The sequence below is a fragment of the Octopus bimaculoides genome, chromosome 9 (assembly GCF_046866305.1).
Source record: "Octopus bimaculoides isolate indiv1 chromosome 9, ASM4686630v1, whole genome shotgun sequence".
In the NCBI taxonomy this organism is placed as follows: Eukaryota; Metazoa; Mollusca; class Cephalopoda; order Octopoda; family Octopodidae; genus Octopus; species Octopus bimaculoides.
Window position 1 is genome coordinate 22,749,655 of NC_142936.1, and position 19,079 is coordinate 22,768,733.

A 19,079-nucleotide genomic window follows, 5' to 3' on the forward strand; every position below is an offset into this window, starting at 1 on the left:
CCCTCAACAAATTCTGTCCAACCGACCCATGCAAGCATGAAAAAGTGGACATTAAAATTATAGGAGAGTATTGTAGTTCGCTTGAAGCATTGTGTATTGTTTGTAAAGAATAAAAAGTTTAGAATGGTACAACAATGCACTATAGACCAAAACATAGCCAACCTCATGCACTTCTCATGAGGAATTCCGGAAGAAGCTACTGAGACGCTTCCGAAAAAAAGAAAACTGTTGGAAAACAGTTTATAGCAGAGACTCCAGCAAAGAAGACCTGAAGAAGGAATTGTAATTCCAAAATATCATCGGACTATAAATAACCAAATTACAACAGGTATATAGTCCATTTTTTGATCCATAGTGCATTGTTGTACCATTCTAAACTTTTTATTCATTAAAATTATGATGATGATGCATTAAATAAACTATTGACTTACCAGTCATGGTGTTCATATTGTTAATATAAGGGATATCACTTGAAAACATTTTTGTTCTTTTATAATCTACTATGATAATGCTCTTGTGTTTTTCTCAGTTACAACATGAATGAGAAAGTAAGCAGTGATAGATGAATAAGGAAGGAAGGGGTGATGACAAACTGGTGGGATGGTGAACATTCGACACTGATGAATTTATTAAGTACAAGGGGAAGAGACAAAATAGGATAATTGAGCTGACACTGTTGTATAACTAACTGGTACTGTTTTCTTGCAGATAGTAGACTTAACATACTATTTGGTTTAATATCAACCATAGTCATAGAGTGCTTTAGCAAGGCTCACTCATTTACAAACATCCATATTAATCTCCAGTTCTTTCCCTGCAACACCATTTTCTTATAGATTGTTCAGGCTGAGCATTGGTCATATCAGTCTCATCAATCTGGGAGAGACTAACAGGAGCACTGTGTCTCCTCCTACTAAATACTATCCCTACAAATAGCAAAGATAAAGTGCCTTTACCACTATAACCTGAAATAAAGGGACAAGTAAAATTTGAACCGAGAAACACTGGCATGGCTTGGTGGCATGTAAAAAGCACCTTTTGGGCATTGGGGCACATGGAGGCAATGACAAATGACCGAGACCTTTGGCAATATGCTGTGCTTGACTAGAAGACCAACCAGGCCAAGTGAAATTGTAGTCATGGCAGATACTGGTGTCATGTAACTGGCAACTGGTGGTATGTAAAAGCACTCATTACACTCTTGGAATGGTTAGCATTAGGAAGGGCATCCAGCTGTAGAAACTATGTCAAATCAGACTGGAGTCTGGTGCCGCCCCTCAGCTTACCAGCCCTGGTCAAACCATCCAACCCATGGCAGTGTGATCAATGGACGTTAAATGATCATGATGATCTATGCCACTTCAATGTCTATATGGCCCAAAAACTTCCACTTCTTCACATATCTTCCTCAGTTTTCTTCAACTAGGACAACAACAAGGAACATTATAAAAGAAAATATACAGAATGGTACTGGAAATACAACTTCAATACTATAAATCAAACTTAGCAAGCTGTCTGACACTGTCCTAACTATTGGCTTCATCCTCATATGCCTCATCTGTATAATCATCATTATCATTATATATTCTAATACAAATATGTTGTTCATCTGATAAGTCCAGCAAAGCTCCAGTTTGATAGTGACTGATAACTGTGGCAGCTCAGAAGTCAAACACAGAAATAATTATCTTGGAATGGGGCAGTGAAAGAGAAGAGATACGTTACATTAATTCCAACCATTACAATACATCTTTTATTTAAATGGTAGATATTATCACACATCCAATCCTGGCTATCACATCCCTTCTCTTATTACAGTGATATATTAACCATTTACAATAAAAAAAAAAAAATGAAAAATTCAGAACAGTGGAGAAGGGACTACTAGAAACTTTAGGAATGAGTATATAAAATTATTATTAGTATTATTGGCCTGGCAACTCAATCTAAATTAGTTTTTGTGGTAAACATTGATTAGATAACTTTTGTGTCATTTTTATTTTTATTTACATAATGTGTTAAACAGGAATATAATCTCCAGTCTTCTTGGAGGGCCATATTTCAACATATGTATCTTTTCTTCAAACGTGACCAATCTAACATGGTTTTGATATTTGCCCATCTAAGTTTTACATGTTTGTACATGTTTATTTCAATTCAGCTTTTACCAATATCTTATAATGAAATGTTTTAAACAGTCCTATTTGGTGTCCCTATTGTTCATTTGTCTGTTTTTTTTTAAATCAAGCTATCCAAGGGAGACTATGAAGTAGGTTAAAAAGAGACAGACAAACAGAGAGGGAGGAGAAAGAGAGAGAAAGAGGAATCAGTCACTGTACTATCATATCTTACCATCTTAAAAGGGAAGGGATACATTGTACAAGATACTGTTAGCTATACAAAAAGATGGGATAACTGCAGTTAGGCTACCTTTGAACACATCTCCTCTATCAGAGTTTAACTTTTGATTAAACAACATCTTTGGCAAGGTTTGAATTTAGATCTTTAATTTACAAAAACTCCTCGTTAAATTGGAATTAAAACGAGGTTTTAATTCACCAGGAACTTATCTAAACACTAAATTACCCACTGGTTGTAGTTAACATAAAAATACTGCCAACTTGAATAAGAAATATGGAATTTCATTATTCCCATTTGAGTCTGTAAGACAACTTCAAAGTTAGATTTTGCAAACATCTTAACTTTAATATTTATCGGCTGTAGTCTTGGCTCCACAAGAATACATTATTACTCACTGCCAATTGCTCCCAGAAAATTCCAGAACGATACCTGAATAAGTTGTTTATCTTTGCAGATAACACAGGGGTGGGGAAGATGAGAAAAATTAATAAATTTTAAGCTACAGGCATTTTGTAGAAACAATTTGGAACAGTTCAATGCAGCACAACCACCCCACCCCCCTCACCAACACAGCATAACTACAGAAAACTAAGTAGTTGCTACTTTCCCCTTCTACCACCAAGGTCCTGCCTGTAAACACGAAATGACTGAAACGAACCTGGAATGTTTCCAGATTATCAGATAAGTATAGAAGGGAGGGTATAAAAAAGTTTCACTGATATTCCAACACCAGTTACATATTAACCTTGTTTTTGAAGTTGTTTAGCCCCAGGTCAGCCTCTCCTAAACAGACCTAAAGATCAAAGACATTCCAGGCACAACTAGTGACTGCTCTACCTTCTTTTCAAACATAATGTATCGAAGACTGAATTGTCCAATATGTCCTTTTTTAAAAAAAAAACATTATAGTGACTTGACGGCCTCTATTTCTAATAGGCTGAACAACTGTGTAGAGGCTCTTTGAAAGTAATAATGGAACACACAGTAATCTGTTTTACAGTAGATATTTATATTTACTTGGTTTACTCTATGCACTAGCTAACTTTTCCACAACTTATCAATGACTTTGAAATAGAGATCGCATACTTTCATAGTTAAGGTTTATAAGAAATAGCATTCCCATAAAATACACAAAAATATTCCCAACCTGGATGTTGATTTAAGTAGCATCAATAGAACTACCTATTCAAATTTGAGCCAATGGCAGAACCTCTGTAGAGCTTATCACTAACTCAAATTTTTAGGGGTTTTATTTTCCATCCCAGTATGGTAGGATTAACACGTTATCCCATTTAAAATTACTACCTGGTTTTTAATATATCTTTAGTTAATTTTAATTGACTGTCAGCATTTTGGAGAAAAAAGTCTTGGTTCCTTCCTGCTTCTGATTTTACTGGCGACATTGACCCTCAGAAGATTCAGGCTGGAGATTTAGACTCAACACTCTCTGGAATTGTGGCATATAAAAATCACGAGTACACTCTCTCCTCCCTAACAAACTTATATATATATATATATATATATTTCAAAAATTTAATAGAAACACAACAAACGGAAATATTATAAAAATATAAACAGGCGCAGGTAAGTAGCTTGCTTACCAACCGCATGGTTTCGGGTTCAGTCCCACTGCGTGGCACCTTGGGCATGTGTCTTCTACTATAGCCTCGGGCCGACCAAAGCCTTGTGAGTGGATTTGGTAGACGGAAACTGAAAGAAGCCTGTCGTATATATGTATATGTATATATATGTATGTATGTGTGTTTGTGTCTGGGCTTGTCCTACCACCATCGCTTGACAACCGATGCTGCTGTGTTTACGTCCCCGTAACTTAGCGGTTCGGCAAAAAGAGACCGATAGAATAAGTACTAGGCTTACAAAGAATAAGTCCTGGGGTCGATTTTCTCGACTAAAGGCGGTGCTCCATCATGGCCGCAGTCAAATGACTGAAACAAGTAAAAGAGTAAAAGAGTAAATTTGTTGCTTATTCCTCATCAGCCAACATCCAAGAGATCATTACAATATATATACATAAGGCAATCTCATATTTCATATAAATATCTATCATTAATGTATATACTAACACCATATTATGAAAGAATACTGATGTAGAGTATACTATAAAAACTCTACATTGTGAGCCATATTGACATTAAACTTCTTCAGTAACACATAAATTGCAGTTTAATAAGAAAATAACATACAGTATAGCCTTACAAAAGACTTGTGAAATAGTATCAACAACATACAACCACTACAGCTGTCTGACTGAGAAGTGAAGAAGTATAAGCACAATGTTTAGTTGTTAATCATAAATGAGTATGACTTGGTAGCTTGTATTATGTTTTCACTAATTGATTCGGGTACCTGGGTAGATACAAATAGCAAGCATAGATTGTCTCTCAGCCCTCCTACCTTTGTCCCAATGGAACATCAAGGATGTGACAACTACAGGGAGAGAGATCTGTACCAGCAGTTGACTGGTACTTATTGTCAGCTGAGTAGCCATTAAGTAATGTGAAATGTAATGCCTTACTTAAAGACAAAACATCTTACCTGGTCTCAAACTGAACCCCTCAGCCTACCAATCTAATCCATGCACTTTCACAGTATAGGCGTAACATACTTCATAAACATTACTCAATAAGTGACTTGTGAAATATCATACAAGTTACTGTTGTTGTTTAACCCCAGGCCAGTCCTGGTTGAGCAGGCCTGTAATCAAAGGTATTCGAGCTAAGATCACTCCAGCCATATTTGAAGAATAATGTATCTAAAACACCGTTATTTTGAATATGCATGTTTTCTTTTGAAGATAGTAAGGATGTGATTTTGTTAATATTTGTAGCAAATTGAGTAATCACTATGAGATACTCTTTTTACATGCATGCAAACAACATAGTAATATTATAAGGTATTTAAACGATTGTAACTGCAATATAGCAATCTTTATATCTTACTTAACATGGATATACTAATAGAAAGCCACAATTCTGCAGTATTCATCTAGAGAAGGCATCTTGTATAAATGTATAGTGCTAAAAGGCACAGAAATATCAGTAGCAGACAAAAATGTCCAGTATTGGCAGAAAAATTGCTAGATCATGTGATTTTTGCATGTACGCTCATCCTCAGTACCAGCTATCCACTATTACCACATGCTTAGGCAAATTTCCCCATATAGTGATATAGAGAAAAACATTGACTAATCAGTCACTGGTGTGACAAATAGCTGACAGATTGGACAAAAATTAATTATTAGCAAAAGAAGCAGTATTAGTACCAAAAAGCAATCTGAATATTTTACTTAATGTGGTTATACTAAGAGAAAGCCACAATATCAAGGTATTTGGCTGTGGCTTTCTGTTTGTATATCCATCTGTAAGATATACAGATGCCTTTTTGGTACAAATACTGCTTCCATTACCAATAATGAAACTACAATATATTTTGCATTATATGGTGCAATATATTGTACTATGTAGCACAATTCATTGAAACATATAGTACAATATATTGTTCAATAACATAGCTACAATAATTTGAAGCAGCAGTGGTGATATAGAAGTGATTAATTAGAGTGGTGTGAGGATAAATAAAATATGTATGTGACATATTGGTAGAGTTTAATGAGACAGGTAAGGTTCGTGAATAACTAGTGAAATAATGGGAGGAGATGAAGTGAGGAGGAAGGGATGAAGGAAGCAAAAATGGAAGAAAAGAGAATACAATGAAAAAGAATTTTAAAAAATGGCAGAGAATATACAGTGGGAGTGATGGCAGCAAAAATAAATGAATGAATAAATAAGCAAAACAAAAAGTAAGACATAAGAGAAATTTCCCTATTAACCAAAAATGAAATGGTCCATCTCGAAAGCTTTGATTTTTTTTGTTCCTGTGTCAGACAGATTTTTAGTGAAGTGACACTATTATTACTCCTTTGCTTTGCCTCTAGTGTTGACTATTTACAGCAGAATAGAATCAGTTGACAAGTAGAAAAAGAAAAACAAACTCAAAGGAACCTGGTGATTTTGTTTTTGTATTTCTTCTACCTTAGAGTGAACACCATCATAGTAACCAAATTCTAATTAAAGAATTGGACACTCCTTGTGCAAAACAGTTGTGCAAAACAAGCTGTTCATTAGCAAGAATATATAACACGGAAAAAAATCATCTCATAATATACATGAAATTATTATCATCTATTATAGGCACAAGCATGTCTGTCTGGTAAGAAGTTTGTTTCTCAAGTCCAGTCCCCCTATAAGGTACCTTGGGTAAGTGTCTTCTACTATGGAAACTGAAAGAAGCTCATTGTGTGTGTGTGAGTATCATACAGACAAGAAACTAATTTTCCAAATGCAGTATAGCCATGAAAACAGCAGAAACAGTGGGTATTTTACTCTTATATGACAGAAAAAGCTGACAGCAACAGCTAGTGTTAATTTGGCAGAAATTGTTGTCAAAGGGCATTTTGCTTAATTGGTAGAGTATTCAGCTGGTATCTGGGAGGTGCAGGTTCACGTCCTGTGGAGGAAAAATACCCAATCTTTCTACTGTTTTCATGGCTATAATGCATTCAAAATATTATTTTCTTGTCTGTATGATTCAATACACATTCGACACTTCCAAAAGCAAAAGAAGTTTCTTTACATATGTTGTTGTGTGTGTGTGTGTGTGTGTGTGTGTGTGTGTGTGTGTGTGTGTGTGTGTGTGTGTGTGTGTGTGTGTCCTCACCTTGATATTAGGTGATCACTGTAAATGAGTGTTTCCACCATGCAAGCAGTGTCCTTTGTTTCACGGAGAAATATTACCATGTTTGGAAACAGGTGAGGGCTAGCTGTAGAAAATCCTACTCAACAAATTCCATCCAACCCATGCAGGTATGGGAAAGTAGATGTTAAAATGATAACAATAATGATAGTATATATATACATATAAATATACATACAAATATGTACATTACACTATATTAGAAATTTAACTATGTTCAAGTTTGATCTACCTTATTAAGAATTTTTCATATTTCCTTATTTATCTTTTATGGCTGGTTTGGAACAACAACATTCATTAATCCACGAGTCTGATATTTCGAGCTTTTTCACAATTTCATTTGCAAAATAAATTGTTGATATGTTGTCTGCACACTTTGCAGTGAGTTACAAAGGACTTGGGGATTTTGTAAATGACATTTTTAAAGTTTCAAACCATCAGATTAATCAGTTTAGGACTGTTAAAAAATATATGCACAAAAATTCTTTAGTAAAAACAGGATGTGATGGGTAAATTGTCGCCATTTAAAATTTTTAATTTTGTGTATGCGTATAGTTTGTCTTTGATTTCGTCAACTACACAGTTTGGTAGGGTCAGTTGAGCACCATCTATGAGATAAAACAGCAACATGACACAATTCACTTTGCCAGAAATTTGCAAACAAGCTGTGCTGCTTGGCATTCACGCTGGAAGCTCCAATACAAATGGTGAACACACAGAACAACCACTGGCTTGTCATGTCCCCAAAACATGTATCGAGGGTGATAAAAATCAAACACCCAGTTAACATCATGGTGTTTGGAGTGATCATTAGTGATGGCAATGTTATGCCTCCATCTTCCTACAGTCTCAGAATCAACACAGCGTCAGACTCTACATCAAGTGCCTGGAGGAGGTAGTACTGCCCTGGGTCAAGAGGGTGGCTGCTGGAAGATCCTATGTCTGGCCACAGGACTCTGCACTATGCCACACAAGCAGGAGAACCCAGTTATGGCTGTCAGACAATTTTCTGTGATCACATCACCCCTAACATTTGGCCACCTAACTCTCCAAACTGCAACTTCCTTGATTATTATTATGATGGGAGCGCAGTTGAGCAAAAGACCAACAAAACTCCTTGTAACACCAAAGATGAACTGAAGGCAAGACATTATTATGGCAGCATTCACCAACTTAAACAAGGATACAGTCCAGAAGAGTTGCAGGAGATTCCAAAGTCATCTGGAAGCTGTGGTTGAAACCAATGGCGATTTTATTGAATAAATTTACTCTTAGTATTTCAAGATATTTTTATGTAATTTTGGTAAATATATCCGTTAAAATGAGATGTCAGTGTTATTTTCATTTTTGCGTAATTTAGACGACAGTTTATTCACCGCAGCCTGTAGATCAAACTTCATAACAATTGTGTTTTTAATATTACAAAGGCGGTGAACTTGCAGAATCATTAGCACACTAGGCAAAAAACTTAGCAGCATTTCATTTGTCCTTATGTTCTGAGTTCAAATTCCACCAAGGTCAACTTTGCCTTTTATCTTTTCGGACTTGATAAAATATGTCTCAGTTGTACACTGAGGCTGATGTAATTGATGTATCCCTTCCCTGTAAATTGCTGGCCTTGAGCCAAAATTTGAAACCAATATTACATGCCTGATAGGAAAGCTGTTCACTATTTACACACACAAACATTTATATATTAGCAAAATTTAACACAGACAACAGATAAAATGTAGAGGACAAGATGGAAACATGGAAATCATTCCCTCTCATCAGCTGTTGACTGAAGAACAAAGCAATTTCAGCATGTTATCAAGAGGATTTCTTATCTCAGAATGCCTGGGAGAGGTATATTGTGGGAGGAAATGCTAATTTGAAATTAAAGTGTCTACTTATTCCAAAGGCTTTCAAGGGCTCTATGCTAAATTTAATCAAATAAAAAGGCTTGGACGATATGAGTCGTTTTCAAGATCGGTTTATAAACAGTTTTTCCATACTATAGAAAGACACAGTAATATATCCAACATAGCATTGCTTTGTAAATCAGTGGCTTTACAGGTTTTCCACCAGCAGAAAGTTTACAAGATCAGTAAGATATTGTGACTGGCAAATTGTGTAAGATTTGAAGATGTCATAGAAGACAATATAGTCGAGTTGTTGGAGTCCCTTGGAGACACTTCAACTAATGAGGAACTGAAGGTCCTCATTACAAGAACAAGCTGCAAGAGAAGAAAAGGTTATAAATCTCTCCTTACATCAACTCACTTGACAAAGAATGTGCTTAAAGTACAAGCAATTATAGGGAAAAGTCTATAAGTCTTTAATGACAACAATTGATGTATATTATACGCTTAGCCTCTAGACTAAACTGTACAATGTAATGGTGCACCAATAAATGTCAAACACCTTTGAATATGTTCTTCACCTCTCTAGTAGATGATGATGATGATCTACAAAGCAGAAAATAGTCCTCTGCTTCCTCCATGGAACTCCTAATGCACCACCATTTATCACAAAACAATATTCTTAATCAATGCAAGATTAATACTTGTATTCTTATTTATTTCCAAGTAATTCTTCTTCAACTTTTATTAATGAATAGACATTATACTGTAATGTGTGCATGTTAAAAATTTGATATTTTCATATATAAAAGTGGTTTTGTTGTTTTCTTTCCACACCTAAACTTCCACTCAGAAAATATTCCATGAGAATGCATCTTAATTCATAACATGGAAACCAATGGAAAAATAGGTTTTACATTACAGAATTCCATTAAGACAAGATTTTTCAGGAACACCGAATTTCATAGCATGGGGTATGTAATTCAAAAGCTAATGAAATATCTTGCTTCAAAGACAAAAAGAAAAGTGACCCTTTGTCTTAATCTACCAAATGACATTTTCTACGGGTTTTAGGTGGATTATGTAGTGATTAAGAATTTGCTGCCGTCTTTAAGACAGATTTATAGAGTGAATTTAATAGGAATTGGTCAATATTTAATTAGTGGTTTATAAAGTAGCTTCCAACTGATAGGAAATTAAAACAGTGTATAATAAACTAGGTGAATGTCAGACATACATAAAAGACTAAAATTCTAAGCATTATATATACCATCTCCATTTGCACAGCACACACACAAAAAAAAAAATATCCATCATAATAATCAAAACAAATAAACTAAAAATTATTCATCTGAAAGACAATTCAAACATTTAGTCAAAATAATGAAAACATGTCAGTTATTTACAAACAGTTCTGTTAGTCTAGGCTTCCGAGCATTCTTCTATTATTACAAACTACAAAATTTTAAATATGAGAATGTCTATGAAGTCATTCTGCCTGCTAAACATAGCAGCCAGATCAATTGACTTAAATGAGAAAATATCCATTGGAAAAAGAACATACAACTGCATAGAAAGGCAAGAAAGTCGTGGACTAAAATACTTCTTACTTCAAGTTAAGAGACTTTCTGTTCCAAGAAGCTACACATACACTATACTGTTCAGGTAACATGTTCAATTACATTGCAATAATACCATTTTTAAGACCCAAGTCTCATTCAGCAGTGAACAGTAAGAAGAAACACCATCACATTAGAGAGAAAGGAATTGAAAAGGGATTAAAATTGTTATCTTTGATTTCTCTGTATTAGTATTTCATAACTATGCAAATTGTTGTTGTAACTTAGCATTAGCTCAGCTGTGATTAAGCTGTTCTATAACTATGAAAAAAGATGGTTTCAGCTATAACCATCCAGTCTTCTTTTTTTTGTTGAGCCCTAGTATAGATTTGAACAACAGCGCAAAATCTCATTTGGTTTCTGGTTGCTTTTGTAAAGTGATAGGAAGTGGTTTCAGGGAGATTTCTAACAAGTCGAGCGATTCCATAGAGGCTTTCTTGTTATGTTGACCTATATTATAAGATATGTTAGCTGAAAGGAGCCAACATGAATGAAACTATGCAAATGGCTTAATTGTCCAACTTTTAACTTCTCACCTACTTACAGCTGCTTCAACACTTAAAACATAACACCCTGGCTTTCACTCCTAGTTGTCAACCAAATTATGAACAAGAAATGATGTTTGGTTTCTTTTGCTTTTAAACTTCAATGACTATGTTAAAATTACTATAATTTGCCAATATAGCATGTAACTGAAACCTGCAAGATTAGAATGAAACAAAATAAAAGTCAGCATCTCTCACATAGCTTTAATAGTAATCTATTTAATTATCCTTTTAGTTGCTTTTAAGAGTTGGTTTTTAAAACCAGATCAGAGCAACACCAATCTATATTAACTCTATTGTCAAAAATTTTAACCAACTGATCACATTGCAATTATTTCCCTTGTTGGTTGGTTGGAATTTAATTACTCCTAGAAGGATTTTTGGTCTCTTTATTGTTTAGACAATTTCAGTTTATCAATGTTTCTCAATTCGGTACATGACTTGTGAGATCTCCTGTATTTATATTGAATATGTAGAACAGTATTTTCCTTCAAAACCATTCTACTCATATTCATACATAACATCACTTCATTTTCTCTATACCTGTGTGTGTGTTTTATATATAAGAAATATATATGTGGAATAAACTACCCACATTAATCGTTGGCTGTTGAAACACTACATCCTTCAAAACTTCCATGTTATATAAGAAACCTACCAGTATTTGTGGTATATATACATGTTTGTATCCATTTTCTCTTTACTCAATGAAACAATTTTATTCTGCTTCTAGACTAACATTAAGATGAAGTCCTTTTCTATGTCTCATTCACTAAGGTCTGCATATTTGAGTTTAAATTGAGGCAGTCAATAGTATAAACCTCATTTCCATCATCTTAGACTAAGAGTAACAAAACTTGCTGTCTTGCAATTGCTAAAAGCTTTAACAGCCAAAATTCATAAAAACATATTTTAGGATTCAGAGTCGGAGTCTTGCTGGGACATCCTAGACTAGTGGGTCTAGGAAGAAGAAACTATAACTGATGGTTAACTGTTTACCACTACTTCAATCTTCAGAGGCCAATGTCTGCTAGTGGACAACCACCTTAGGTATTACTCACAGACCCAGTGTTCTTAATTTCTTTGGTGGCAGTCTTCCAATATAGAACCATCAGCCTGATGTATCTTTAACAAACATTGAACTACAACAGTAGTTTTCAAACATTTTTTGCTTATGGACCCCTTTAATTCCAGTTTTACTCAGGCAACAGGGACCCTCATAGCCATTCAATGTCTAAAAACTTCTATTCTATCTTTATGAATAAATGTTGTTAGGGACCATATAAAAAAATATTTAGTGTATTGTAGAAATATAACCAGTTTATTGCACATAAAATTTAACAACTAAATCTTGTACAAAAGCCATATGGACCCCAGTTGAGAACCACTAGACTATACAAAAGAATGTGAAGTAGGATACAAAGTCAATTTTATTACAAGCATCAAGACCAGGTCTCTGGTCTGAGGATAACTCAGACCAGAGTCTGTAATGATGCTTTGCCTAATCCACCCAAAAGCTAGGCGATTGTGTAAAGTCTGGTGACATAAAATCTCTAGCCAAACTATTACAAAGATTTGCACCCAAGTGGGAATGAGAGAAGTAAAATGGCTAAATCACAAAACAAAGTCATCAGAGAACAAAAGTGATAAATTTGAAGCAAATTTAAATAGCATACCAGAGAATTTAGAAAAGTATTTTGTTTCTTTGGAAAACAAATAGTTGTGTGAAATTAATTTACATAGACATAATGAGCATTGAAATGATTTTTGTTACATTATGTATTAATTCTTCCATGGAAGAATTGACATAAAATTGGGCAAAGATGGTATGTAAAGATTAACACGTGCTGTGAAAAAGTTTTGTTATCATACCAGAAATTGCGATGTGATAAACTAGTTAACAATGTAATTTTCATTTCATTATTTTATTTGAATTTTATTTATTTATTTTTTCTTATTTACAGACTTAAGCAGAATTTTAATATTTTATCTAAAGAAAAATAAAAATAAAATGAAAATATTTAAGCAATTCAGTGAATAAAAAAATAAATAAATATTTTCACAATCTAATAATGAAATAAAAATGTAAAGAGGAGAGAAACAACATGTTTAATTGAAGATTGCAATAACAAACTTTAAATAAATTTAATATAGGGAGTCTTGACGTCACAGTAATGAAAACAATTTAGACAAACTAAATTTTAGCCATTTAAAAGAGTTGAATGTTAATCTTTTTATTAATTAAACACACAAAATATTCTACTTCTACTTAAATGAATATTTATACTCTAGATGAATACATTTAATAAAAATAGATTGGAAATAAAGGAGTAGAGCTGCTAATGGTTAACTTAACTCAAAGGTTCTATTAGAGAAGAATAAAATCACATGGAAGATTATTTAAATATTAGAAAGCCAAGCAATAAGAGAAATGTAAAAATGTAAACATATTCCTTCTATGCTTTTATTGTACAGAAAAAAAGAGAGGGAGTCTCCTGATGGACCACTGTTAAATTAATGAGAAGCTGCTGAAAGCAAAAGCATGCAAATTAAGCTATCAGTTATGGTAGTGTCTAATTTCTGACTGCATTATATAACAGATGGATATTCCATGCTACTGAAGAGTGAAGGAAACCAGGTATGTCTTTCTTTGAAGAGCAATCAACAAACCTTGAAACAGTTCATCAAGAGACTCCCCCATTCTTTTTTTCCCTGTACATCAAAAGCATAGAAGGAATCTATTCATGTATTTACACTCTCATAATTTTCTCAAAGCTAGGCTTTCTAATATTTAATTTTAATTCAGTCCTTCTGGTTCAGGTAATATTATACATATCTGTTCTTGGTCCCCTTTTGTTTGTTACATACATTAATGACATAAATGCCAACTTAAAGAATGCTACAGTGCTGAAATATGCAGATGACATCAAGCTTATACCTCGAGATAAAAAGGATAGGACCTGAACACCATAGATCTTTCCTGCAATTGGACATGGACACAATGCAACAATGGATCGTGGACGGGCAACTCAAGCTGGCTGTGGACAAGTGTACCACCATGCATTTTAGGAGGAAAAACCCAGTGTCCACATACTCTCTCCACAACACTATTATCAAGAAGTCTTCTTGTGAACATAACCTGGGCGTCACTGTCAGCAGTGATTTGCGCTGGGCAAGACACATCTCGAAAATTGTCAAGAAGGTCGAGGGTGTCTTGACCTTTGTCAGCCACTCTCCAGCTATCTATTTAAGGTTGTATATGGCTATGGTGCGGCCACAATTGGAATTTGTATCATCAGTCTGGAACGTTTATCTTGCTCAGGACCTTGATCTCCTGGAAACTGTTCAGAGACGTGCAACCAAGCAAATACTCTCAATAAGGCATCTACCATACTCTGAGTGCCTTGCTTCCCTGAGCATATATACACTGAAGCTCTGACGTCTGGCAACTAACTTGATAAACACCCAAAAAATTACTAACCATTGTGCCAACAACCACCTTGCGCAACTTTTTGAGCTCCATGTGTCTAACACACATGGGCATGCCTACAAAGTCAGAAAACAGCACAGCTCCCATTAGTTTAGGAAGCATTTTTCCACACTCAGAGTTGCTGAAGTATGGAACAAACTACCTGCATCAGTTGTTAGTTGCCGAGACATTGCATCCTTTAAAACCTCCATGCTTCCTGAAATTTGCAAACACTACACCTGATATCCCACCTCGCTCCATATGCATGCACACATGTATATCATGACTCATGCACTGTTCACTTTCCTGACTTTTCTACATAATTCTATGTACTGTACGTGCACATTTGATGAGTTGTAGTGCACCTGAGCACTATACACAATAATTTCATTATTATTATTATATTATTATAAAATATAAAGATAACATATCATATTGTTTCTGAAACTGACCAACACTTTTTTCATCCAATTCAAGACAATATCAAAGATAAAATTATACTTTGTGATGTTCCACAACTAACTTTGTTACAACTAACTCTTAATGGAATGAGAAATGAAATGAAGAATGTATTTATAGATCCAAATGAAAAAATCTTCGATCTGAAAGAGAAATAATCATAAAAACTAATATTAATACTGATGATATTAAATTATTTCAGAACCAAGCTTTTCAATATTTCATTTTATTTTCTAATTTAGTAAAAATACTTGTTAAACTATTCCAGTTTCTTAGTACAAAAAAAGAAACAAAAAAGTGCATACATGCACACACACACCACTTTTTGAAATGACTTTATGAGAAACAAACCAAGATTCAGAAGACACAGTGATGAAGGTTCTTTGTGTAAGAAATGGAAAGCTGTTCAGAGGACTGCAACATGTGACTTAGTAAGGAGCTTAGAGTCTCCTACTAACTTATGAGTCAAGATTTTGTATATTGTCTTCAGTGCTTTTTCTGTCTCTCATTGGAAGAAATATTTAATTTATTTATTCTACCAATGAATTAGAAATCAGACACTGAAGAAGTAGCTATTTAACCCTATATCACAATATTGACTATGAAATAGTTGAGTGATTAGACAGAGCTCACGGGCCTCATGGAGGCAAAATGGCTGAGTTCCTTTTGAGTGTTGGGCCTCATGGAGGAGAGGTGGCTGAGTTCCTTTCAAGTGGGTCTCACGGAGACAAAGTGGCCAAGTTCCTTTTGAGTGTTGGGCTTCACAGAGGCAATGACCAAGAGCTTTGGCATTATACCATGCTTGAGAAGAAGACCCACCAAGCCAAGCAAAATCGCAGTCATGGCAGATTCCAGTATCAAGCAAACGGCACCTGTGCCAGTGGCACGTAAAAGCATCTATTACACTCTCGAAGTGGTTGGTGTTAGGAAGGGCATCCAGCCATAGAAAACCATGCCAAATCATACTGGATCTTGGCACAGCCTTCCAGCCCAGTTGATCCGTCCAACCCATGCCAGCATGGACAACAGACGTTAAATGATGATGATGATGATGACTCAGGTGTTTACATTAGTTATAAATATAAGAGAAATTTTAGTTTGATATTTGACTGTTAGCATTGGAGTGACTTATCTGCATGTTTGCTGCTAGTTGAGTAGCTATGAATACTTATGACCTTCGTGCGAGAGGAGGAAGTAAATACTTTTAGCATACACAGTTAAAAGTACAAAAGTTTAATTTGATAATTTAAGTTCTTTGGAGATGCTTTGCTGTCATTAGTATTGTGGTCACTTCTCATAGACAGTTCCATTTGTTTTGTTTTTTTTCTGTATCATGCTTTAATTACAATTTATACAATAAAAGACTTAGATGCATATATTACATGCAAACAAACAAGAAACCAGACTGATCATTTTGATTTAAGTTAGTTTTAAAACTTCCATTTTTTTGTGTTTTTGTAATTTATTTCTCATTATCAGTCTTGTAAACCTTTAACTCATATTCAGTCTACGGAGACGTTCCTCATACGAATGAGCTCAAAGCTGAAATCAACCTCTCACAAAATATATGTAGTTATTGACTGCACACAAACATCTTCACAATCAAAGAAGCCACAGACAAGTACACACTTGAAAGATTAAACAAACATCCAGCATTGAGAGAACTTGCATCGACAATGGAGATATACGACTACAGATTGTTGCATACATATTGTAAGTTAGCTGGCATTTTTTAAGTCCAGCTTCACTAGAAAAAAATGACCTCTACCTACTTCAGGTCAGATCTTTTAAGCAGCTACTCTAAGATGATTCATCTACTTGTTCAAAAATTCGTTTTTGACATAATGGTTCTTATCTTTTGAGCATCTACTCTAATTTTACTCATTCTCAGATATAAATGTTGATCTGCTGCTTAGTTTTAACTTAGTTTTTCTCAAATTTTATTTATATTTTTTTGTTGTTGTTGAAAAAAAAAAATCACGGTTAACAATTACAGTTTAAAACAAATTAAAAGAGTGAAAACAATCAAACAAGGTTATATAATAGCTAATACTTAGATATTAACCTTCAGCAAGAAATAGATATTAGCCTTCAGCAAGAAATATGCAGAACAAAAAAAAAAAAAAAAAAAAAAAAAAAAAAAAACAGAGTATTGTCCTCAAGAAACATTTCAAAGTAGCATATTAAAAACATAAATTGTCTTTGGATCTTTAATAAATTTAACAATGTAAATGTCATTTGCTCTCTCTTTCTGAGTTGCAATATAAGCAATACAATTGAGATGGCTTTCAAAAGACAGCTTTTGAAATTTCAAAAAGCAGCTGATACAAAACAAACTCAATTGGAGATAAATGTTTTCCTGGGGGTGAAAAAAAAAAAAAAGTAAAGGTTGGAAAGCAAGTCTTCAACAAAAATCATTTTAATTGTATCATTTTTTTTACATTGTCATTTGTTTACATAATAATGTTTTTGTTTATTTATTTATTTATTTATTTATCTATCATTATCATTTTATTACTATTATTATTATTTAAGGCATTGAGCTGGCAGAATTGTTAGCACACTGGCTGAAATGCTTAGCAGTATTTCACCAGTCACTATGTTCTGAGTTAAAATTCAGCTGAGGTCAACTTTGCCTTTCATCCTTTCAGGGTTGATAAAATAAGTACCAGTTGCATGCTGGAGTTGATCTAATTGACTAGCCCCCTCCCCCAAAATTTCACACCTTGTATCTATAGTAGAAAGGATTATTATTATTATTATTATTATTATTATTATTATTATTATTTACAAGTAAAAATAAAATGAACCTAGATGATAATTAGCAGTAGGTAACACAAAGTGTGGCCAACAGTACATATGGTTGTCATCTACTGCAGCTGACACTAGTTGGGTACTTTATGAAATATTGGCATTAATGAAATGTTTGCACCAATTCATAAAGATCAAAATAAATGCCATCATGCATTTAGATTAAAACATTCAAGTAATTGCTCACATATTTGCTTTTGCTTTACTAACCAAATGCCACTCAACAAAATAAAATAAAGCTACTTTAAAGTGCCTGGCACTTTGTGAACAGAGTGGTACATACAGTTCCTTGCAAACAACAGTAAATACAATACTCCACTAAAGTACATCAGATTTTATTTGAATTTTGGTTATTTTTAACATCCGATCCTTCATTTAAATTCTACACATGCTTATGACTTAAATAAATAGTAATGTTTAAAAGAATGTTGAGTTTAAGGAAATAAAATATATACAAACAATGGATGTGTGGTTAAGAAGTTCATGTCTCGACCTCATGGTTCTCGGTTTAGACATTGTGTAGCATCATGGGCAACTATTTTTGATCGTCGGCCTCAAGTAGACCAAAGCCTAATGGATGATGGTTTTAGATGGACGGTGTGGAAGACTAAGCCTGTTATATAAAGGTTTCATTTGTTTTTATATATTTTTTCCACACTGGCATAGGTTAGATAAATATATCACTGAGGCAATGTTTTACAGATGGATGCCCTTCTTATTTCTTTACTGCCAACAAGGGGCTACACACACAGGGGACAAACAAGGACAGACAAAGGGATTAAGTCGATTATATCGACCCCAGTGCATAACTGCTACTTATTTAATCGACCCCAAAAGGATGAAAGGCAAAGTCGACCTCGGTGGAATTTGAACTCAGAACGTAGCGGCAGACGAAATACTGCTAAGCATTTCGCCCGGCGTGCTAACGTTTCTGCCAGCTCGCCGTCTGGATGCCCTTCTTGTTGCTAACCCTTACTAGTTTTCCAAGTAAGAGATATCTTATTCCATACACCTTTAAAGGCACCAAACCAGCAGATAACCTACCAACAGCTGAGTAATTGTAAATACACTGAAAAGAGACATGTACATATATGCATGTTCAGTGGTATACATGCACATACATGCATGCTCAGTGGTACACATGCACACACAGAGAAACACACACATATACACAAATACACATATGGAACCTTTATCATAC

General features: G+C 34.4%; 1 protein-coding gene and 1 pseudogene across 2 annotated transcripts in view; one reads left to right on the forward strand and one right to left on the reverse strand.

The window, feature by feature from the left end:
- Positions 1-19,079, reverse strand: part of LOC106868015 (high affinity cGMP-specific 3',5'-cyclic phosphodiesterase 9A) — a 233,024-nt gene that overhangs the window by 136,428 nt on the left and 77,517 nt on the right. The gene's annotated exons all lie outside the window — the stretch shown is intronic.
- On the forward strand, positions 13,993-14,851 carry LOC149134013 (uncharacterized; annotated as a pseudogene).